Source organism: Prionailurus viverrinus, chromosome C1 (genome assembly GCF_022837055.1).
Source record: "Prionailurus viverrinus isolate Anna chromosome C1, UM_Priviv_1.0, whole genome shotgun sequence".
In the NCBI taxonomy this organism is placed as follows: Eukaryota; Metazoa; Chordata; class Mammalia; order Carnivora; family Felidae; genus Prionailurus; species Prionailurus viverrinus.
In genome coordinates this window covers 102,035,757-102,060,714 of record NC_062568.1, presented here as the reverse complement: position 1 = coordinate 102,060,714, position 24,958 = coordinate 102,035,757, and positions in this window count along the sequence as shown.

Sequence of the window (24,958 nt, the reverse complement as noted above, 5' to 3'; positions counted from 1 at the left end):
TTGTAATATCTATTGTTTTTATTTTTAATATCTGTATAATTTGTTGAAAGGCCTCTGTTTTAGATATTGAAGACTTGTGCTTTTTTGTGTCTCTTTTAATTAGATTTTCTAGATTTTATTTTAAACTTATTAAAAAACGTTTATTTATTTTGAGAGAGAGAGAGAGAGAGAGAGAGAGAGAGAGTAAGCAGGGAAGTGCAGAGAAAGAGGGAGACAGAGAATCCCAACCAGGCTCCACACGGTCAGTTCAGAGCCCAATGTGGGGCTCAAACTCACAAACCATGGGATCAAGAGTCGGATGCTTAACCAACTGAGATACCCAGATGCCCCACTAGAGTTTAGTTTTGCTATTCTTTTGAAAAAGAAACCCAAATCTCTGACTTGGTAATTTTTTTTTTATTGTTCTTAATTTATTTCTTCTTTTTCTACCTATCTTAGGTTTATATTTTTTCTCTTTTTAGAGATTTTTAATGTGGTAACATAAGTCATGGACCTTAACACTTTTTTCTTTAGTAATACGGGTATTTAAGTTATCAATTGTATGTAGTGTTTCCTTTGTCTATACCTGTAATCTACTATGAAACAGTGTGAAAATATCTCTTCCAGTCTCTGTTTTCAATTATTTTAGGAATATACCTATGGTTCTAATTTCCACATTTTCTCATCAATACTGTTATTTGCTCATCACTGGATTCCACTCCTGAAATCATTATTGCGCTGCATTCTAACTAACTTAGATTTAAGTAAAAAAATATAATAATAATAAATTTTTAAAAATAACTCTCATTTCACTACGTGTACAGGGTATCTCATTGCAATTTTGATTTGCATTTTATTTTTTTAAGTTAATTTATTTTGAGAGAGAGAGAGAGAAAGAGAGAGAGAACACATGATGGGGGAGAGGGACAGAGAGAAAGGGAGAAAGAAGATCCCAAACAGGCTCCACGCTCTCAGCATGGAGCCCATGCAGGGCCTGACTCCCATGAACCATGAAATCATGACCTGGGCTGAAATCAAGAGTCAGAATGAATCACCCAGGAACCTCTTGATTTTCACTTTTTTAAATGTTTATTTAGTTTTGAGAGAGAGACAAAGTGCAAACGGGGGAGGGGCAGAGAGAGACGGAGACATAGAATCTGAAGCAGGCTCCAGGCTCTGAGCTGTCAGTACAGAGCGCGATGCAGGACCGGAACTCATGAACTGTGAGATCATGACCTGAGCTGAAGTCGGACACTCAACTGACTGAGCCACCCAGGCACCCCCCCCCTTTTTTTAATGTTCATTGATTTTCATTTTCTTAATGATTACTGATATTGAGTTAAATATTTCAAACCTCATATGATCAATAACATTCAATTCAACTTTTCCAGTATATTTATGATTTTTATTTGACCAAGATTATGTACAAATGTGTTGTTTCTTTGTTAATTTATTAATTTATTGCAGGAAAAATAAGAAACCAATACACTCTCTTTATGCAAGGTTTATTATGTCTTTAAAATTCCATTGACTGCAAAACTCACAAATTGTTAGGTTAATCTCAAAATTCATATTTCCATACTTCATCCTTTTTAAAGTATGGATGGTCCAGGAGCTAGGATTCCAAACATTTAATTGGAGAAGCAATGTGGTTAATGCGCTATTATCAATCACATGGCCTAGTGTTTCTTTTGTCTATGCCTGTAATCTACTATGAAACAGTGTGCAAATATCTCTTTCAGTCCCTAGTTTCAATTATTTTAGGAATATATGTATGGTTCTAATTTCCTCATTTTCTCATCAAAACTGTCATTTTCTCATCACTGGATTCCACTCCTGAAATCATTATTGCACTATATACTCACTAGCTTGGATTTAAATCAATAAAAATAAATAATAATAAATTTTAAAAATAATGCTCATCCCATGATTTGGTTCAAGGAGTCTAGTTTCTTTATTTTTTCTTAGTATACTTTGGCATCCATATGGCTTACAATATAAAAGGGGTGCTTAGAAACTGATTATCTCCCCAGTTTTTCTCATCAAATTTTTTAATGTTTATTTATTTTTGAGAGAGAGAGAGAGAGAGAGAGAGAGAGAGAGAGAGAATGTGAGTGAGTGGGGGAGGAGCACAGAGAGAGGGAGAGAGACAATGTGAAGCCATCTGTGTTGACAACAGAGAACCCAATGCAGTGCTGTCCATGAGCCATGAGATCATGAGCTGAGCTGAAGTTACATTCTCAACTGACTGAGCCACCCAGGCCCCCCCTCACCAAACATTTTTGAAGAAATACAGGTACAGTGTGGAATCCAGAAGAAACAGCCTGCAGTAGATAGTTTAGTCTCTAAGTCTGAGGGAAAACCAGTTCCTTAGTATGTCCTTACATTTTACTTGGGTGTTACTAAACTCTGGGCTACTGTGAGAACAACAGCATATCCCAACAGAATGAAGTGAAACAGAATGGACACGCATTGCTCTTTTAAAGCAGTGAATTTACTGAACATTTTTGTATGTCTCAGGGGATGTATGATCCTAACGAACTAATTATCAGTTTCCCTTCTTGAAGAAGGAGGACATAAGTAAGTAAAAAGGGAACCTAGAAGTATTGACTTGAATACCAATTTCTTGATAATGAAGTTAGATCCATCTTGAGTGATAATGAAGAAAAACTGATCTTTTATGATAATAAAGACATAAAATAATTTGTGTTTGTAAAATACCAGGAGATTAAGTGACAAAGTATAATGAGCTGTATACTTTTTTCCAAGAATAATTTCAATACTGTGTGGGAATTATCCAGTTTTTCTTATCATAACATGATACTGTGACATCAATAGCATAAACAAAAATTTCAAATATAGAGGGTTATTCAGGAATTTACCTTGAGGACTGTGTTGTGAAGAAGAAGAAAATAAAACATGGTGTAGATGTATTACCTAGAACTCTTTGTTGACAAGTGAAAGAAATCCAATGTGAATTAGCTTGCCATTCAAGTAGCATTTTTGTTTCATAAATTTCAAGGAGAATTTGAACAATCAAATATTGAAAAGGAAAGAATGTACCTTGCTTGACCTTAAGAATAAGTTGTCTCAGGTCCGGAATTTTTTCAGACCTATTTAATTAGATTTCATTTTTGCTTCTTTCTCCATGCTGGTGTCTACCTTTTCAAGAAGTTACATCTTGTTGCTCTGAGAAGTTCATTATCTTTATTTACAATGTTTGCATAATTAGAGAGACATTGACTGTCTCTGTTTCTGCTAAAAAGACTTAGAGAAGCGCTCTAGTGGATCTATGTTAGCCTATTTGTCAAGCTTTGATTTAATAGTTTCAGGATGTCATATAAGAAAATGGGCATCAAATAATCATAGTGAATAGTGAATATAATTATAGTTGAATAGAAGAATTATAGAAGAATATAAATATAGAAGAATAGGGAATATAATTCCTAGAAGAAGTGAGGTACCATATTCATATAAGCATTATTTTCAAAAGAAAATCTCATATAGTTCAACTTTTTGTGGAGGTTATACAGGGAAAGGGGCTTAGAAGGAGGAAACTTCCTAGAAACATAAGAAACATGGTAGACAAGAAAATAAATATTTATATAATAAATTATAGCTTATGAAGGAAAGGATAATAAAAATAGAGGATTTTAGACTTTCAGGGAAATGGAATACATCTTGCTCTGTAAATTCATATTCTTCTACTCTACTCTTCAAAGCTTGTGTGACTGGTTATTGCTCATATGTTCATGAGCCAGTTATCATACTGGATAGCATCATCTCTTTGCTTTTCTGTTTTCCATTAGACTATGACCTGCTTGGCCACTGAAGGCAAGACACACACCTATCTATTGTTTATAGCTCTATCCTGACTACCTTCCTCAATGCCTGGTAAAGTGTAATGTCCAATGCAGTGCATATTATTGTCTAATACGTAAATAATCAAGTATAATCAATTTATAATATATAAATAAATATGTGTATTTGACCCCTTAGTCTCTAGCATATAACATAGTACATGGAATATAGTAGGTAAATTATGATTTTTATTCAATTTTGACATAGTAAGAAGAGGAAAAACAAGTATGTGTAGACTAGTATATTTATGTAACTGTACTGAAAACAGGTGGCTTTTGGTTGTAAGTAGTGAAAATTGAATAACTTTATAATAAATACTGAGCCAAACATCTGATAAATCACATTTACTGTCTGTGGGGCTATAGGAATTGGACAATGTACATCCCAGGCAAGATACTGCTGTCTCAACTATGTGAACTATGCACATGAGTGTCGACCAAGCAGATTCTTGATTCCTTCTCATTCCCCGAGCTCTCTGGTCCAATCATAATGGAGGCATCATAGGACTAACCAGTGTGAAGGTTGCATAAGGAGAACTCTAAGATAGAAGGTTGTGTATGTAATATTCTGCCTCAACTTTAGTGTTATTATAAGACTTTTCAGTGCTGTGTTCCTATTTTAACCTAAAGCCTGTGTCTATTTGAGTCATCAAGCCAATTGAGTGGAGTTATGTAGTGGAAAGCTTTCAAATGAGAGTTTCACTCACATTTAAAAGGTCGAATTGCTGTGGCTTCCTCTGTTAGCCTTGGGAAAAGAAAAAAAATCATATATCAATATCTAAGTGCTGCAAAAAGCACACCATGCATTTTCTTCTTTAACTGGTTCATAAAACTGAATTTCTATCTGCAGCACTGAAGTTAAATATGAACCCATTCTGTAAGGGCAGGAGGACTAATTTTCTTTTTAGTGTTCCATATGGCTAAATTTCACATACAAATTCTCCTGTGACTAAGACTAAGGCGATTTCTTATGGCACAACCAAATACAAGAGAATCTTTAAGAAAAACGAGAAAATCCATGCTAGGTTAGATCAAGCAGTCAACTTGCTCAAACTCTTTTTAACAGTATTAAATATCTAATATATGCTAAGAATTTTGAGGTGCATGTGGGTGATGGGTATTAAGGAGGGCACTTATGATGAGCCCTGGGTGTTGTATGTAAGTGGACGAATCACTAAATTCTACACCTGACACTAATATTACACTGTATGTTAACCAACTGGAATTTGAATAAAAACTCGAAAAAAGAAAACTTAAAAACACAGAGATAAATTTTAGAAAAGAAGATAAAAAAGGAATTTTGAGGTGTATAAAACAAAAGTCCAGACCTCAGGTAGCTCACCAAATAATTGGGCAAATAACACCAATATGTGAAAAGTGTATAAGGAATAATATAATAATACGCTGTAAATAACTCTAACTTTGATTATTCCATCAAGGTAAAGTATATGGTTCAGTAAATGGTTAGTTTCATCTTCAGTAAATAGTTGGTATACATCTATATCTAAACAAATATAGCTCCCTCTCATTCATACAACTACTGTTTATAATCAATACTTATTCTATAACTTATTCTATAACTTCACCAGCAAGATACCAGGCAGGGACTAATCCATACTATTAGTTTAGAACACTCCTCAATTTAAAACTTAACTTTCTATGCATTATCTTCTAAGATCATGGTTTAATCAACATTCTGCAATTACCATATAACACATATAGGCTAGACACAGGATTGTTTGTAGTTTATACAAACGATGAGACTTAAGTCGTTGGTACCAGATCTGGGCTATGGTAAGAATATGGCGTGGCTTCTGTGAAAAGACACATTGATTGGGAGCACCTGGGTGGCTCAGTCGGTTAAGCATCCGACTCTTGTTTCAGCTCAGGTCAGGATCTCGTGGTTCATGGGATCAGACCCCCCATTAGGGTCTGTGCTGACAGCACAGACTCTGCTTGGGATTCTCACTCTCCCTCTCTCTCTCTCTGCCTCTCTCTCTCTCTCTCTCTCTCTCTCCCTTAAAATAAATAAACTTAAAAAAAGATACACTGAGGCATTATTAACCATGTTGAGTTTATTCAAGCCAAACTTTATTTGAATTTGGAAGCATCAAACCATAGGTGCTGGAGGTACATTTATAGAGAATAGACAGATGAACAACAAGGTAATTACTAATTGGCTACGGGTTAGAATATAGTTGGCTGTGGTAGGTTGTCCCTTAGGTATTTACCGGCTTGGATTTTGGTTTGCTTACATAGGCTGCCAAGGCACAGGAACCACTGTGTTCCAATGGTCTCCTTGTTTAATTAATTTAACATGTGTTTTAGATCTTACCACATTTTCTCTCCAGAGTAAGGCTTGCGTACATTTCTATAAGAATACTGATGCTCCTTTGCATCATCGGGTATTGTTATTGAATCACTCAATATAACCAAAATTCTCTACACTGGGGCCATTTGGCCTCTCAATAAATGACTCACCCTGAGTTATAAGAGAATTTTCCTTTACCTCATGTTGAGTGTTAAGGGATTTGTGTGAAAGATTTTATTCCAATTGTTCAGCAAGTCACAAAAATACTAAGTTCTGCACTCTGAATCCTCTACAGAAAGACCATAAGAGGGGGAAAAATAACTCTCGATGGGGAGCAGAATGTGGCACTCCAAAATACACCCCTTTGGCATAGGTTTTATTTTGAAGTGAGGAAAACAGTGGAAAACACACTTTTGGAAGGAACATTTACACTTATAGGGGAAATCTCCATTTGTAAAGGCATCTCTCCTTCTTCTTACTAGGAAGAAAAGGATGATTTTAAGTGACAAGAAAGTATTATTCATGGAAGATATAGTGACTTCAATCTGTCTAACAGCCTTACCCTTGTTTACTCTGCTTTTCCTAGTAAACTCCCATGACTTTCTCCCCCTTCCCCAACATCTTTTTTTTTTTTTTTTTTTTTTTTTTTTTTTTTTTTTTTTTTTGCCTTCAGCTGAAGCTGATATTTAAGATGGCACTTTGGGCAACTTCAGAATTTTTCAGTTGTCTTGGTTATTTCCTGTGTGTACATGGATTATACATGGCACACCTTTGTTTGTTTTTCTCTTGATAATCTCTTTTAGTGCAGAAGGTTTCAGACAAGAATTCAGAGGGGTAGAGGGAAAATTATATTTTTCCTCCCCTGCACTGTCATATTTAAATGCCAAGAAAATATGTTGTTTACTGAGAGGTTTGTTATGGATTTTTTTGAACTTATGAATCATGTAATCACTGCTTTCATTTCGCATTGACCTCCTAGATATCAGAGTTAAATTTATGATTCAGTTTGAAATGCTGTAAATTTCTTTACAACCTCGGTATCATTGTTCGGCTTCTAGTACCAACTTCAAAAAAGATTTAGTATCCCATTTCATTATTTCACAGATTTTTTTCTCTTAACTGATATTTTTCTATTTTATATAAACATACCCACATCCTCTGATAAAGCATATCAAAAATTCACAAATAAATGATTGAAAGTCAATTATTTGGAATTGTCCTGGTTGGTTTTTTTTTTTTTTTTTTTTTTTGGTATGGCAGGGTAAACATACTAGAAGAATCTGAACTTGTCACAGGGACTTTGCCTTTCCTATTGTTGGAAAAGAAAAAAAACAGGCCCAAACTGGACTCAATTGTCCCCAAGAGAGCAAACCAAGACTAATTTGCAGTTTCAAATTCTTCCAGAAATGTGACATTTAAGCAGTCCAACTGCAATCTCCTGATCTGGGCTGGTGAGGTGTTCAGCATGATATAACCCCATCATTCCATGTCTCCCAAAAGACGATGACCCAGCCTGAAACAACCCTTTCTTTTCTTCTGCTAGTCACTTCCCTGTTCCACTCTCCTTCTGCCTATAGCCTATAAAAAGCTGTTTTGTACAACTCCTTGGAGCACCTGTCTAGGGTCGAGAAGGGATGCTGCCTAATTCATGAATTGTTGAATAAAGCCAATTTGATCTTCAAATTTCCTCAGTTGACTTTTTGTTCTTTAACGCTTTCATGAGGGCACAGTTTAGAGAGTTCAGAAGACTAGATTTTGAGAGAGATAATTGCTTGAAGTAAACGGTCAGTACTGTTTATTTACTACTCTTTTGAAGATGAATATGATTTTGGAACCTGGTTCAATGACCCAACTATACATTTTTTTTTCCTTTTTTATCCCTCAGTGATGTTTTCATGCTTGTTGAATTGGATACCTAAAAAACTGTGCTTGGCCAAATTAAAAAAAAAAAAAAATATATATATATATATATATATATATATATATATATATATATAACACAATCAGTTCCATTTCATTCCTGTTTTGAAATGAATGCAATATAGCACCATCATTCTAAAAAGTGACAGGAAAGACAGAGACTTATTAAAAATATATTATCTTTACTGTTTTACATGCATTAAATATGTCAACCCTTTTCCAACTCTTTTACTTTTTCAGCCCGAAACAGAAGGGGATTCAACAGGGGAACATCTCTTGTGCCAGAGTTTGGCTGAATAATTGCATTTCCTAATCCAAAAAGCAGATTACATTATTTTATGCAAAGATAAATCTTGTGAAGTGTCTGTGTTATTTTTTTTTCTTCTGAAAAGGGAGAGCATATTCCTTCTTAATATCACTTGGCAATCATTAAAGCATAATATAACTTAAGGAAATATTTCCTGCAACCTCTTGCTAAGTTTGTTCAGAAGCAAAGTACAGACTTCACAATCATAAAGTGAACGTGAGACCACAAGTCGAAATTCCAGAGCCAACAGGGTATTTGGGCTGTCTGTGCAGGGAAAGGAAAAGTCATCTAATTGTGGATTCTACTAAGGCTGATATTAATAAGAACGCCCTCCACTGATTGTTCAAAATTTCTTTTCAGGGGAATCATGTTCCTGGCTACATTACCCCTTGGAGCCACTGCACGGAGTCTCAATCAAGCCCTTGTTTTCCTAATCATATGGTCCTGTAGATATTATTATTTATGTGTAACCGTTAAAAGCTTTGCTCTATTCTCCCATAAGGTGTTTGAATATTAACACGAACAAATGATGAAATATTAGCAGAGTGACTTTTAAGAATGCTCTGTGGGCTGTGGAGAATGTTAAAGGGGTCACAGATCCTAAAATCTTGCCACATGAACTGCGCATCATTGATTCTATCAGTTTTGACCACAAATCCAGGAATACGAAGAGAGGTATCTATTGCCAATGAAAGTGTAGTCGTGCCCTCTTATTTATTGGAATCCTAGAAAATACAGATTTATTATTTTCTAGGATTCCAATAAATACTTCTAAAAGTAAACTATGACTTTTCCACATTAAAGTGAATATTTTGTAGCAATCTGGATGTCCAATTGGTTAAATTAAGTATTAAACATTTTACATAATTATCACCAGGTATTCATTCAAAGAGATACTATGGAAACATGCTTACTGACATGGGAAGTATGTGCAAGATACATTATTAAATGAGTAAAATAGGTACAAATTATGTTTAAAATTATTCCCCAAATTTATTAAAGTAGCAGTATTCTAAGTTCATGTTGGTGGAAAGCACTCAAAGACCTTTACTTTCTCGAAAACACTCGAAGACTTTTACTTTCTCTTTCCCTAACAAAAAACTATATACAATTTCTCCTTTAGATAGTATTTCTTGGGGCATCTGGGTGGCTCAGTTGGTTAAGCACCGGACTCTTGGTTTCAACTCAAGTCATGATCTCATGGTTTGTGGATTTGAGCCCCTCACTGGGCTCTGTGCTAAAGGGACAGAGCCTGCTTGAGATCCTATCTCTCTTTGTTTTTCTGCCCCTCTCCTTGCTCCTACTCTCTCTCTCAAAATAAATAGACATTTTAAAAAATAATAAATAGATAGTATTTCTCAATGGAAAAAATCTACTTTTATGAATTCTCACTTAATTTTGAAGCATATTCTAATTTAGAGACAATATTGTTCGAATCCCTTATTCCTTTCCTAACTAAAATTTGAAATGCATGGATCTCATCTGAATAACTCAAGTTCATGGAAGCGATGCTGGCCAACAAAAGAAAAATACATTACCAGTGGTAGTGAAAGTCAATCTCTACAAGAAACCCTAAAACTAGAAACCATATATTGACTGATAAATATCAATTAACCCTCTAATAATTTAGCCAGAAATTTAAAAGCAGAAATTTTGTTTCATAATTTGTGGCAAGGTGATAAACAAAACAAAGGGCTACTGATAGAGGGAGGGAAAAATCATTGTAGAGAAGGAAGGTTTTTTTCATAGTAGTAAACCCTAGAAAATATTTATGATATAAGCAATTCATTAGCATATACATTTTTCCAGAAAAGTTGTCTCAAGCAGGCCGAATTTGCCCTAAAATGAGTAGCTGATACTCAGAGCAGCCTGACTTTCAACATTACATTCAGTAAGCAGTGGTGGGGCCCCTGCATGGCTGTCAGTGAAGCATCCAACTTTAGCTCAAGCCATGATCTCACCTTTTGGTTGGTGAGTTCAAACCCCACATCGGGCTCTTGCTGACAGTGTGGAAGCCTGGTTGGGATTCTCTCTCTCTTCCCCCCACCCTCTCTCTCTGTCCCACCCCTACTCATGTTTTCTCTCTCTCCCAAAAATAAATAAACTTAAGAAAAAAAAAAAAGAAAGTAGCGGTGATGCTACATTTCAGCCACCATCAAGGGTTTAGGTTTGGTCACCTGGCTAGCCTTCTGTCAAAGTAAGTCAGTGAAAGAACAGGGACTTGGGCTGGCCCTTGAATGTAAGGTTGACCATGACAATGTAGCAAAGGCAAGAAATCTGAAGAGTCCTTCAGGTCAGGAGTCTTCATCCATTATATGTGTGTCTTTTCCATGTGGTATTTTATTTTATCTGACTAAGCATCCCACAGAACAGGAACTATTATCTTTGTTCCATGGACGTAAAAGCTGAAACTCAAAGAGATCCTTTGATTTCCTAGAGAGGTACAACTTGTATATAGAATCTACAGCTGCCAGTTTAATACATAATGCCTTCTTATTTTATTACAGTATCGTGTGGTTAGAGGAAACATTTTCTGACACTGTGAGGCACTGTCCACATTTTCAAAGACTTCCCATAATTTTCAGAATGCTTAGTTCAAAAATTACTTATATTTTGAAATTAATATTCAGTAATATTGATTTATTTTTGGATATGGGAGTCATCATAAAAATCCTACCTTTTCTCATCAGTTCAGTTCATTCCCTCTTTTCCCATGAGCTTCACCTATCACGTTTCTAATATCTAAATGGCTAAGTTCCAATCCAAGTTTATCCACATTATACATTGACTAAATGCAAATTGCTTTCATTCTTGTGAAATCCTACAGGATTCCTTGCTTACACATTTATGTACTAATTAATGTCTTTGGAAATGTGTTTTTCTTGGTTTAGTGTAGTGTCACATCATACTTACGTCTTTCTAAACTCTGATCTACTTTTTATTTGCCAAAAATATTTTACTATAACATCCACCATTTATTCAATGCTCATTATCAATTCAGGAAATGTATTACATGTTTTAAAATATTACTTCATATAATAACCATGAAATTGCTAAGCGGCGGGTAGTATTATTTGCTTTTGAAATTCTAGTAAACAGAAGCTTAGTGAGATTAAATAAAGAGCTTCAATGCTAGTATATTGCGGCGGAGAAAACTATCTCTCGGACTTAATGCAAAGAAAAATTTCAAAATAAGAACTCAAGAGACCTTAGGAACTAAGGTAACCTTCATAAATATCAAAGGCTTTTCTTGCCTACTTCTCTTCTGATGCAAATCTAGGGCCCAAATTTTTTTCTTATAAGAACTACACATATTTATTTATTTAGTTAGTTAGTTAGTTAGTATTTCACATTGCAGAGAACAGAAGAGAATGAATACACACACACACACACACACACACACACACACTCCCCCCCCCCCCCCCCCCAGAAAACAAAACCAAACAGGATTGCCATGTGCATCGGCTTAGGAACCTAATTGTTTGTAATGCATGGATGTGTTCCCTACAAGTTCTCACTGGCAACCTTAGTGCTTAAATTTCTATCACTTTTCTTTCTTTCTTTCTTTCTTTCTTTCTTTCTTTCTTTTTAATTTTTTTTTTCAACGTTTATTTTTATTTTTGGGACAGAGAGAGACAGAGCATGAACGGGGGAGGGGCAGAGAGAGACGGAGACACAGAATCGGGAACAGGCTCCAGGCTCTGAGCCATCAGCCCAGAGCCCGACGCGGGGCTCGAACTCACGGACCGCGACATCGTGACCTGGCTGAAGTCGGACGCTTAACCGACTGCGCCACTGAGGCGCCCCTAACTTTTCTTTTTTTAATGTTTATTAATTTTTTTGAGAGAGAGAGAGAGAGAATGCACATGGGGGAAGGGCAGAAAGAGAGGGAGACAGAATCCTAAGCAGGCTACATGCTGTCAGTGCAGAGCCCAACGTGGGGCTCAAACCCATGAACCATGAGATCATGACCTGACCTGAAAGCAAGAGTCAGTTTCTCAACTGACTGATCCATCCAGGCACCCCCATCACTTTTATTTTTTACTGAATATTCAAAAGAATGCTCGAAATCTTACTTCACCTGAAGCTTATCCTAAATTAATTCAAGAGAACATGCTCAGAAGAAAGCAAGGATTGGGACATGGGCAGGGAGTTGTGTGCTTTTGCAATAGTAAATGTTCATGAGGGGAGGAAAGAGGCTGGTTATGGAAATCAGTTTCTCCCCTCATTTTATAAGGTAGCACAGAGGTACTCGTCTGGTCACTCCAAGAATGGGCTCATTCAAAAACTAAACCCAGGAGACTTCTGTTTTCTAAGTGGTCTACTTTCACAATCAGGAAACTCCAGGCACTACCAAGTTGCCTAGGAGTTCACTCTGCTCTTTTGTTATAAACATGTAGTATTAAGAAGTCAGTATGCTCTAGCCAGTTCATTTAATGTTATACCACCAGGTGGAGAACTCAAAGAATGGTGTGTCATCTTCTATGGCAATGTTTGTAAACTCTTCCCAATAATCCCTACATTATAAGCTACGGAGCTGGTGGAGTGGGTGTTCATGCTTCCGTAGCAAGACAGTTTGTTCAGTCCACAAGCGTTTTAGGAGGTAGCTACCAAAAGTCGAGCAGCACAGCAGGATCTGGGTGATGAGACACAGACCTTTAATGAATATGTACGTGGTTCGTTGGGAAGAAAAAGTAAACAATTACGACACAATTTACCATTACCATGTAACAGTTTTGGTCCAGGGCAAGAGGGTCTAAAAGTGACGGTAGCTCTAACTCTTCTGGGAACAGCTTTTAACAAAGGAACTCCCAGAGGAGGCCAGGGATGGAGCCTTCCAAACAGAAACAATAAATAAATAAATAGAATGCAAAAAGTCATGAATTGAAAAATTCCAGAGACATTCTCTGGGAAATTATGATTTGCAGGAATGGGGAAAGAATGGCCAGGAATTACCAAACATAACTATTTTAGGAAATCTCCCAGGTGAGTTTCACGTTCTCGTAGTTTGAGACCCAGTGTTTCAAGAAATTCTAAAATTCTTAGTTGTGCACCTTGACCTGCTCCATTCATTCCATTTCCTGTTCTTTAATCTTTCCCTTTCTCATTTTTCCATATCTCACTATGTTACATGTTCTGAGAGAACATCTTATTATCTTAGTATCCCCACTGACAACTATGGTTATAAAATTTTTCATTAAGGAAGTCACACCAAATGTGACCAAGGGCTCGGGGGTTTCCTGCATAGCAAAAGATTAAGTTAATTAGCAATAAAAATAGATGAAAATTGAGTTGTCACTTTTGTAATGAAATCAGCTGCTGCTAAACTCGGGGAGATGTGGTTACAGGTCAAAAGCAAAGGTTAAAAAACAAAAAGAAGCACACATTTTAATTATCTGTACACTTGGGCACTAAGAGATATCATAGATCAACACCCAGGCATTCAGTTTTGTCTAGTCATTTAATGACTGATAACTTCAGTTATATAGTCACCCAAAACCAAGCATATACATAGTAAATAATTCTATCAAAAGAACAAAGATAATATTAATAATATTCTTAATATTTAATATTAATCATTACAGGTAGTATGTGTTGGGAGTTACTATATGCAAAACATTGTGCCAAGTATTTACCTTCATTATCTCATTAAATTCTCACCACAACCTAGTAAATTACTACCATTATATTTCCTCTTCTACAGATTATGAAATTAAGGATTCAGGCGGTTCAAAAAGAAAGTAGCACAGATACTGAAATTCAGTAAATAGTCCCAATGATCAACAATATTTTAATTCATTTCCAAATACTTATTCTGCTTGACCAGCTATGTTTTATTTATTATTCAAAGATCATGTTAAAATAAATGTTCTTAACAAAGAAAAAGAAAGAGTACAATGTTTTCCTTTTGAATCTACTTGTGTACTGGATTTATCCTCTATGCGTACCACGGAGTGATGGCAAAAACATTATTATATTTTGGAAACTAAAAATAGGTTCTTCAATTGGAAAACTAGACTTGCTTCAGTAGAGCTGAAAGTCATGAATTCTAGAGTGGATGCCATAAATTAGAAGTTTAGTTCACTACAGTTTGTCAATGTTGGAAACCTGCACAAGCAGGGATGAGAATCAATGACTCAGCCACTTGTAGTGAAATTAGTTGATTAATGGCAGACTACATTAACTGAATTTTTTTTTCTTTTTACTCTTTGCGTGATCTTGTTAATTAGGAAAATTCCCTCTTCTCATTGAAATTTCAAATAAATTCACTTGCCTCCTGAATATGTTGACCTAGCAGAGACATAATTTTATCTTTTCAGAAACATGCACATTTTAGAATTGACTCTTCTTAATGAGATTGCAACACGTACAGTTTGAATAAGCCATCTGATTTCTCTAAGTTTCTAGTCACTGACATGAGAAAACCCTTGATTAAACCAGAAGGAAACCTACTTTAATTTTTTTCTGTAAAATGTATACAATTTACTTCCTTTGTCTATAATTTATTTTTTGTTTCCATTTAGGCCAACAAGTCCCCATATCTACACAATGTAAAAGGATAGAAAGAGATTTAGATATTTACATTTTTATTCTAAAATGAATTGATACTCTCTCTTCCAAATCTTACTGATTTATATTGTACTGTTAAAATATATATTATACAACACAATATCCTGGTGTTTTAACATGTATAGAAAGATAAATAAGTAGCATTCATTTGAACTGTCACATTTATTATTGAATAATAAAATAAATTCCACAGCAAATTTATAGAATCACACAATTAAGTTTCCCTAAAAGATCATGTTTTTACAATAGAAATCATTGCTATTTTCCTATTTCATTCGGAAACTTGGAGCTCAGCTGAGTTTTGTTTGAAATCAATTATTTGGTGTTATTAAAGGAAACATTTGTTCTGCAAGTGTTTATTGAAACCAGATGCCGGACTCAGGGCTCAAGTTGAACAAGAGTGGGAGGTTTTGGCCTCATGTAATTAAGAAGCAGGTGAGGGGCACCTGGGCAGCTCAGTCAGTTAAGTGTCTGTCTGACTTCGGCTCAGGTCATGATCTCATGGTTCATGGGTTTGAGCCCCATGTTGGGCTCTGTGCTGACAGCTCAGAGCCTGGAGCCTGCTTTGAATTCTGTGTCTCACTCTCTCTCTGTTCCTCTCCTACTCCTGCTTTCTCACTGTGTCTCAAAAATAAATAAACATTAACAAAAAAAAAAGGAATTTAGCAGGTGAAACAAAAACTTAATTAGTAATCACAAGGCAGTGTGGTAAGTGAAGTAAAAAGGTAAGTGCAGTGTGCTACTGAAACTTGTATGGAGAATGTACGTTCCAGCCTTAGGAATTTAAAAAAAAAAAAATATATATATATATATATATATATATATATATACATATAGGCACAAGTAATGGTTCATCTTAGACTGAATGGTTGGTTCAGAGTTAACTTGGTAAAGTGGCACCTGGATGGCTCAGTCAGTTGAGCATCTGACTCTTAATTTTGGCTCAAGTCATGATCTCACGGTATGTGGGTTCCAGCCCCCCATCTGGCTCTGCACTGTCAGTGTGGAGCCTGCTTGGGATTCTCTTTCCCTCTGCTGCTTGCTCGTTCTCTCTCTCTCTCTCAAAATAAATAAATAAACTTTAAAATTAAAAAAAAAGAGTTCATTTGATAAATAGTTAGAGTGTTTCAGGCAAAAATAACACCATGTAAAATTTCCTGCAAATGGTAAGGTGCATGGCAAGTGGAAGAAAGAGAAAATCTTAATATAGCTGGACCTTTGAGTACAAATGGGGGCATAACAGAACTGAGACTAGACATAGAAGGGTGCAAGGCATATGGGACATATTAAACCATATTTCAGCTTAAACTTTAACCTACGAATATGAGAGCTAATAATATGATTTATCCGGGAAAATTAAATAAGTTGATTCAGGTTTTAATCTAGGTATAAACAGAAAGCAGGAAGCATGATGACATATTCACCAATTCCCAATACTGAACAGCAATTTCAAATTTTAAACCTGGTTAAAAACCTGAAAATCCAGTTGACTTCTATTCAACATATTAGACTATAAAAATTACTATATGTTTAGAGTCACAGAGATCTTGAATAGAATCAATGTTGACACTCTGGCAAACTAGATAAAGAATCACATATTTAATGCACAGCTTCTTTACATATAAAAACAAATGTGGCAAGGCTTACCTCATAGATTCTTATAACTAATAGAAAATGTCAAGTAATAGCTGTAATAAATATCACACATAAATATTTATGTAAATAAAAATATTACCAAATGAAATGTTCAAGTACATTAAATTGTTTACATAAGAATTCAGTTACTTTCCCATTTTTTTGTAAAAAGGAATTTTACTTCATTCAAATTGAAAATAAAACAAAGTTGAAAAAAATTACGTATGAAATTCAGAAAACAATGGATGTGAGCTCAAAAAATTAGAAGCAGAAAGACAAATACCAAAAGCAATTACCATATTAAAAAGAAAGTCAAGGGCTCTGAGACAAAAACCAAAGCAGAACAGAACAAAACAAAGCAGATCCATATGGAAAACAGCATGATTAAAAAAGCAGAGTCTTAATATTTGTTGTCACTGAAAAAAATGAAAAATAACTGTCCAAATGGTGAGGAAAACAAATATGTGACACCATTTTGATCAATTTATCAAGACAATAAATTTAACGTGTCTGTTTGTGTTGCTTGTCATATCTTTGGATAGCACAAAGTGGATGTCAGGATTACAGGATTCTATCTCACTATTTGGTTCTGCGGTAAAGAACACTTACACAATGATAACAATCAATATCTATTAGGATACCCAATTTAAAGAACATAAGTTTGAAACATCCTTATAATCTTAAAAATTTTTTTAATCTTTAATAATTTTTGAGAGAGAGACAGAGTGTGAGCAGGGGAGGAACAGAGAGAGAGGGAGACACAGAATCCGAAGCAGGCTCCAGGCTCTGAGCTGTCAGCACAGAGCCTGACACAAGGATCGAACTCACAAACCCTGAGATCATGACCTGAGCCAAAGTCGGACATGTAACCAACTGAGCCACCAAGGCAACCCTCCTTATAGTCTTGATATTTATTTTGATTGGACCACTTTGATAAATAACACGAACAGAACTCGAAATACATTCAGGAAAAAAGGGTATCTCTTGACACAAGTAGCTTGGAAGTCCAGGACTTGACCTGGATTTATGAATTATTGGATGTGAGAATCCATATTACATTTTCAGCTCTTTCAGTTTATTCTTCTGTGACTATCATCTCCTCTGTAATTCTACTATTATGTTTCCTCAATATACCAGGAAAGATGGCCTTCACCAGCCCAAGATTTTGTCCCCAAACTTCAAAACCCCAGTGGAGTCAGACATTGTTGTTCCAACACAGTGTATAACCAGCAAAATCTATTGCACATGCCTTTAGTGATTTCTACTGCCCTAGGCATGATGTATAACAAATACCTAACATGAGAGACACAATCCCAACCCAGAGATCAGAAGGAGAAAGAAAGTCTAATTTTCATTTCCTCCAAGAGTCAGTGGAGTAGACTTTCTCCAAAGTAGCTAAAAATACCATCCAAAATAAAAATAATTAGTACAATATGTAATAGTAATGTAAATATCATGTACATAATGTACATAATATCATGTAATAATGTAAATAACATGATGTAACTAACAAAACGTGGACGGTAAAAGGAATGATAATGTGTCTTCAAAGGCACTACTAACTTCTAATTTTGTACGATTTGGAGTTAAATGATGTGGTACCAGGTTGAGCAGAAAATAGAGGTTTAATATGTAAAAATGGAGAATTCAAAAAGGGTGTAGGGATGTGAAAAGAATCAGATTTAGATTCTTTTCAAACTAAGTCAAACTAAGAAAACTAGATATAAAGTCACACTGGAGAAAAAGAAGCATGGTATAACTGAAACATGGGAACCAGAGGTGTAACCTCTATGTAACCTGATTCCCAAAGAGAAGGCACACGATGGAGTAAAGGTAATACTGGTAGAAATAATGGCAAAAATTTTCATTGCTAATAAAAGATAAGAAGCCACTAGTGAAAAGCTCATCAACCAGAGAGCAGAAAAAGTACCAAAAAAATCTTACCACATTGTCTTCATGACTTTAGCTTTGTGTTAAATTTTGAAATCAAGTGGGGTGAGTCCTCCAAATTTGTTCTTCTTTTGCAAGATTTTTTGCTGTTCTAGATGTCTTGCATGTGAATTTTAGCATCATTTCCTCAAACAAACAAAAAACAGCTAGAGTTTTGATAGAGATTGTGTCCAATCTGTTGATCAACTTGGGAAGAATAGCTATCTTAATAATAGTAAATCTGGGGGCACCTGGGTGGCTCTGTCATTTTAAGGGTCTGATTCTTGAGTTTGGCTCAGATCATGACCTCACGTTTCGTGAGTTCAAGCTCTGAATCGAGCTCTGTTCTGTCAGCTTGGGACACTTGGAATTCTCTCTCTCCCTCTCTCTCTGCCTCTCCCTGCTCTCTCTCTTTCTCTCAAAATAAATAAGTAAATATTTAATAATAATAATATTAATTCTGACTTTTAGACATTGGATGTCTTTCCAGTTATATTGATATTTAACTTCTTTCCAATTTGTTCTGTAGATTTTAGTGTACAAGTCTAGCATATTTGTTAAAACAATTTCTAATTATTTTATTATCTTTGATACTATTATAAAGGGATTTTCTATTTTTGGATTATACATCGCGTGTATGCAGGAAAACAACTGATTTTTTATGAAGATCTTGTTTTCTGTGAACTTAGTCAATTTGGTTAGTACTTCTAATAACTCTTTGTGGATTCTTTATAATTTTTCATACACAAGATCGTACCACTTGCGAATAAAGGTAAGTTTATTTCTCACTTTCCAAACTGGATCCCTGCTTAAATGTCTTCTTTTCTGATTTCCTTGGCTAGGACTTCAAGTACAATGTTGACTAGAAGTGGCGAAAACAGGCATCCTTGTCATTCCGGTGGGAACGGAAAAGCATTCATGCTTTCATCATGAAGTATAAGTTTTACTATGATAAACCATAATGTCACTAACTATGGCTTTTGATAGATGCCCTTTATATAGGTGAGGATGTTCCCCTCTATTAGTGGTTTGGTAAGTGTTTGTATTGGGAGAAGTTTTTAGATTTTGTCACATGATTTTTCTGTGTCTATTGAGACACTCTTGTGGTTTCTGCCCTTTGCCCTATTGATTGGTATTAACATTAATTTATTTTATTTTATTTTTTAATTTTGTAATTAATTTAAAATTTTTTAAGGTTTATTTATTTATTTTGAGAGACAGAGACAGCACAAGTCAGGGACAGGGGAGAGAGAATCCCAAGCAGGCTCTGTGCTGCCAGTGCAGAGCCCAATGCAGGGCCCAATCCCCCGAAACCACGTCTGTGATCTGAGCCAAAACCAAGAGTTGGAGGCTCCACCGACTGAGCCACCCAGGCATCCAAACATTGCTTTAGTTTAAAATTCTAAACTAAACTTGCATTCACAGGATAAATCCCACCTGGTCATGGTACATAATTCACTTTATTTATTGCTTGGATCCATTTGCTGGAATCATTTTGACAAATTTTATGTCTATATTCTTAAGAGAAGTTAGTCTGTCTTGTTATGTCTTTGCTCACTTTAGCATCAGAGTTAATTCCGGATTTGTAGAATGAGTTGGGAGCATACCTTCTATGTTTAGAACAGCTTGTGAGGGACCAATAATAATTTTTCTTTAAACATTTGGTAGAATTTACCAGTGAATCCTGGGCCTGAGCTCTTTGTTAGAGGATTAAAATAACTGATCAAACATTTTAATTGTGGTTTGTCTATCCAGGTACCATATTTTCCCTTGAATCATTTCTGGTAGTTATTGTATATGTAGGTTTTTTTTTTTTAATCTGGGTTATCTAATTTGTGGGTTTTTTTTTTTTGCTTGTTTGTTTGTTTTTAGAGAGAGTGCAAGCAGGGGAGAGGGGCTGAGGGAGGGAGAGAGAGAGGAGAGAGAGAGAGAGAGAGAGAGAGAGAGAGAGAAAATCTCAAGCAGGTTCCATGCTCAGTGCCGAGCCTGGTGTGGGACTTGATCTCATGACCCTAAGATCATGACCTGAGCTGAAATCAAGAGTCAAATGCTCAACTGACAGGGCTACTCAAGCATCCCATGGATTATCTAATTTGTTGATGTGTGTTGTTCATAGTAGTTCCTTACACTCCTTTTCCATTTGTGTAAGGTCAGTAGTGATGTCCCCTTTCATTTTTGATTTCAGTAACTTGACTCTTGTCTAATGTTTTTATTGGTCAGTGTAGCTAAAGATCAATTATACTGATATTTTCAAAGAACTAAGGTTTTATTTGTTGACTTCGTTATTTTTTTTATAGCATTCATTTCCTTTCTATATTTCTTCCCTTTCTTAGTTGGTTCTTTACTTATTTGTTTCACAAGTAAAAAGTTAGGTTATTGATTTGAGATTTTATTTTAAAATAAAGTTATTGAATTATTTTTTTAAGTTTATTTATTTTGAGAGAGGAAAATACAGAGAAAGAACATGGGCAGGGGAGGGGCAGAGAGAGGAAGAGACAGAATCTCAGGCAGGTTCCACATTGTCAGCACAGAATCCAGTTCAGGGCTTGAAACCACCAACTGTGAGATCATGACCTGAGCAGAAATCAAGAGTTGGAAGCTTACCACGACTAAGCCACCCAGGTGCCCTAAGAGTTATTTACATTTTAAGGATGCTCTAAGTGCTACTTAGTTACATCTTGTAAATTATTTATTGTTTTCATTTTCATTCACCTCAATTACTTTCTAATTTCCCTCATCAGTTCATATTTTTAAATTTCCTAACTTTACTTTTCATATAAATGTCTAATGAATTCCATTGTTATTGTACCACATACTTTGCATGATTTCAGTCAGCTTCATTACACGGAGGTTGGTTTTGTGGGCTAGCTTAGTGTTTATTCTGGTGAACATTTCAGGTGTGTCTGAGAAGAGTGTGTGTTTGTTATTGTGTGAGGCATTCTATAGATTTGACCTAGATCTAGTTTGTTTACATTATTGGTAAAACCTTCTCATCCCTCTTGGTCTTCTGGCTACTTGTATCCATTATTGAAAGTGGAATATTGATATCTGCAGCGATTACAATTTAATTATCGATTTTTCCTCTGAATTTCATTTTTTATCACTGTGTATATCCTCATGTGCATATATGTTTATATTTTTTGATGGATTGACACTTTTATTCTCAAATGTCCCTATTTTTCTCTAGGAACAAGTTTTGTCTTAAAGTTTAATTATGGTTTAGATTATTCCTTTTTTTTTTTTGCTAAAATATAGAAACTTTTCTCCAATATAGTTTCATACCTTTGCTCCTCCCTTGTGCTATTTTTTGCCATGCAAATTATACTTTTATAAATGGTATTGCCAGCAAAATCAATTTTACAATTATCTCTTTGTGCAGCTATGTTTTAAATGAGGTAGGAGAAGAATGATTTTACAAAAATACGTTTCTACTGTCACTTATATTTACTTACGTAGTTGCCTTTACCGGAGCAATCATTCTTTGATATGGATTACAGTTACTTCTCATGTCAGTTTCTCTCTGTCTGAAGGACTACCATTAATATTTATCATAGGAAAACTTTGATGGGACAGTTCTCTCAATTTTTGTTTAAATAAGAATGTTTTAATTTCTGCTTAATTTTTGAAAGATAGTTTTGATGGAAATGAAGTTTTTCTTGATTGTCCTTTTCTTTCAAATTGTCATCCCAGTGTTTTCTGACCTCAATGGTTTTGGTGCAGAAGCCATCTGTTAATGTTATTGACGGTTCGTTGTATGCAATGAGTCATTTTTCTCTTGCTCCTTTTTAAAATTCTATCTTATGTTTCTGACAGGTTGACTTTGGTGTGTCTAGGTGTAAATATCCTTGACTTTATTCTATATGGATTTTGTTAAGCTTGTTGTGTAAGTAGATTAATGTTTCTCTCATTGGGGAGCCTGGGTGGCTCAGTCCCTTGAGTGTCCAACTTCAGCTCAGGTCATGATCTTATGGCTCTTGGGTTCAACCACACATTGGGCTCTGTACTGACAGCTTAGAGCCTGGACCCTGCTTCGCTTTCTCTCTCTCTCTCTCTCTGCCCCTCCCCTGCTCATGCTCTGTCTCTGTCTCAAAATTAAATATAAATATTAAAAAAAATTAAAATCTCATTGGATTTGGTAAGTTACAAACACTATTTATTCAAAAATTATTTCTGCTCCTATTACTTTCTCCTATTTTTCTAAAATTTCCATAATGCTTCTATATTACTCTTAATGGTGGTCCAAATGTCTCTGAGGTTCTGTTTATTTTTCTTTATTCTCTTCTTTTAGTTCCTCAGACTTGATCATCTCAAATAACCTATCTTCAATTCTGCTGATACTGTCTTCCCTCTTCTATAGTCCATTGCTGAGTCCCTTAGGAATTTTTCTTTACTTCACTTTTTTATTTGGGTATTTTTTATTTTCTACCTCATGATATTCTATATTTGGTGAGACATTGTTTTTGTTATTTTCTTTAATTCTTCATATTGGGTTTTCTTTACTTATTTCAATATATTTAAATAGATGATTTAAAGTTTTTGTCTGGTAAGTTCAATATCTGAGCCCCCACGGAAACAGTGTCTATCAATTGGCCATAAGTGTTTGACCATAAATTTCTGTTTATATGCATGTCTCAAGGTTTTGTTAAATTTTGGATATTACAGAAAATAATATGTGGTAGCTCTGAAAATCATATTTTGCCAATCCCCACAACTTGTTGATATTGCATCTTAGATTTGGGTTCTTGAACTAATTGTATGATGTCTGCATTCCATGTAATATTCTGGAATTAAAACTTCAGCTTGGTTAACTTACAGATCAGGTAAAGATTGAATATAGATTTCCTTGAGTTTTAGAACATTTAGTCTTTCATACTTTCCCAAGGAGCTCTGCATGTGTGTTGGGCACGTTTTAACAAAACAGTTTACAATTACGCCGTAGCATTCACTTTGGAAGTGTTCATGGCCTCAACATCAGCCACAGTTGTGAGATTAGGGCCTTTTTGGTGTTGCTTGGACATCTCAACAGTTCTCCACAAGCATGCAATCTTCTAAACCCCAGGAATAAATCACAGCCTTTCCAAGTCACCCAAAGATTTTTCATTCTCCATTTTAAGTTTTAGGTAGGCTGAGTTTTTTTGTTTGTTTGTTTGCTTTTTGTTTTTTTTTTTTGGGTGTGTTTGTGTGTGTGTGTGTGTTTATAAACAGATAATTTCACTCTCAAGTAACTGTGATGTTTTAACAATTGCCACTAATCATTTTCAACAAAAACTCTTGGCATAGGATATTTCTTAGATAGAAAACCTAAGTCAGGTTATGTAACCACAATGCCTGTGGGTGGGGCTTCTCCAGGGAGCTATAAGAGAAATTGATGCACAAAGGATGGGGTTTTAAGGAGCTACAGATACAGTCTTCCCCCTCAACAGTTTGCACATAAAAATAAGTAATAAGCTATCATAAAATTAAATCCAGCAATATATAAGAAATGTAAAATATCATGGAAAGTAACATTAATCCAGAACAATACAAGTGTAAATTAGCATGCACAAATGAATGAAAATTTGTTTACATTAATAAAATAAAGAAGATAAACCATATGTTCATTTAAATAAATGGGAGAAAAAATGTAGTTTGACAGAGTTCAGTGCCATTTCAGGACAAAACCTCTCAGTAAACAAAGAAGAGATTCAACCCGATTCAAAGTGTCTATCAAAAAACCTAAATGTTAATAAAACTATGATGATATTGGCATCATAGTCAATAATTAAGTGCTTATTATTATTATTTTTACCTAAGCTCAAGAACAAGGCAAAGATTTATGATCCCAATTTATGATCTCAAAACATTCTTATTTAAACAAAAATTGAGAGAACTGTCCCATCAAAGTTTTCCTATAACAAATACTAATGGTAGTCCTTCAGACAGAGAAACTGACATGAGAGGTAACTGCAATCCACAACCTTAGTGTTTTATGTTGTATTAGAAGTGTCAGCCATGGTGATAAGGCAAGGAAAAAAAGCTATTCATTTGGAATAGAAAATGTAAAATTGTTCTAATTTTGCAGGCAACACAATCATATATGTGAAAAACCTTACTGAATTTATAAAAAAAACAGTAAAAATAGGAAATCAATAAAGCTAGGTTTTATGATATAAGCTCAATATGCATACAAACATATTGTGATTTTTACATAGTAGTCAATTAAAGAAAGAAACAATCATTTAAAGAAAAAGTTCATGACAAATATATTGAAAATTATGAAATACTTTGAAAAGTATTAAATAAGATCTAAATAAATAGAGGTATAAATATTTTTTGTGCATAAGAAGATTCAATATTATTGACATGGCAATAGTCTTCAAATTTATTAGCTCCATGAATTCTCAAATCGTAACAGGCATTTTTGGGGAAATTTGACAAGATTGTATTAAAGTGTATACGGAAATTTAA